The sequence below is a fragment of the Trichechus manatus genome, unplaced genomic scaffold (assembly GCF_000243295.1).
Source record: "Trichechus manatus latirostris isolate Lorelei unplaced genomic scaffold, TriManLat1.0 scaffold00326, whole genome shotgun sequence".
Lineage (NCBI taxonomy): Eukaryota > Metazoa > Chordata > Mammalia > Sirenia > Trichechidae > Trichechus > Trichechus manatus.
Genome location: NW_004444262.1, coordinates 459521 through 460604, shown reverse-complemented (window position 1 = coordinate 460604; position 1084 = coordinate 459521). Strand labels below are relative to the sequence as shown.

The 1084-nt window shown below is 31.6% G+C and overlaps 1 protein-coding gene across 1 annotated transcript in view; it reads right to left on the bottom strand.

Moving 5' to 3' along the window:
* Positions 1-1084, bottom strand: part of RELN (reelin) — a 551032-nt gene that overhangs the window by 272321 nt on the left and 277627 nt on the right. The gene's annotated exons all lie outside the window — the stretch shown is intronic.

The window sequence follows — 1084 nt, the reverse complement described above, 5'->3', positions numbered from 1 at the left end:
TTTTTTTTTTTTTTTTTTAAGAAGAACTTAACTTACTTCCTATTTGTCAGCAGGAATAACACCTTCTGAGACTTGAATTATGAGCACCTATTATTTTAATTTGCATCCAATTAATTCTGTTTGTATTCCAATTTCAACTAAAAACTTTAATTCATCAATGTTCTGACGCTCATATCTTTAATAAATTAAATGTATCTATTGCCATGAAAGGGGTATTCAAGCAGCATAAAACAAGCACCATGTTACAAAAATTAATTGGCTTTCCCATTTTGATAACTAAATCTTCTTTTAATTGCCTATCAAGTTTTTTCCCCCTCTTTACTGTGGAAACCAGTCTTTTGGCAATTTTTAAAGTTAATGATTTTGAAACACAATGGGTGACTTATAGGGGTAAAAAATATGAACCGGTACTAAAAGTCCCATGATATAGAAGATGTGGGATAATTAAGGGAAAAAAAAAAAAAAAAGATTGAAGCCCAAATTGAAAAGCAGAAAAGTAAAACATAAGATATATTGTAAAAAGAGTATTTGGGCAAAGGAATTGAGCCAGAATATAACAATTGTTTTTGTATCCTTTTTTAAGAATGTGAAATGAATGTAGTCTTCATGCCAGAAAGAAATACCAACTAACAACAAAGGCTCATTAGCCACATGCTGATGGTGAGTGGTTTCACTGCTGTTAATTTAGAATGCTCACGTTTCTTTTTGCATATAACTCAAGGGCTTATCATTGGTAAAGCAAAGGCTAATCAATTTACATGAAAGGAAAAGTAACCTGTTGCTGGATAACTTGGCAAAAACCAAAGTTTGTTGGTGTTATTGTTTTTTAAATCTGGCTTATTCAGTGTGTTCTTTCACTTTTACTATTTTTTTAATCCACCAAAGTTCCTCTGTAGTTGGGAACCAAAGTTTAAAAATAATGTGACAAAATTGTTCATCTAACATTTTTGGCTTGCAAGAAGAAAATAAGGACAATTTTAAGAGCAAAGCTTTATACACGAACTTAAAAAGTCATAAATCGTTTAGACACGATACACACACACACACACACACACACACACACACGCACACACACACACACATA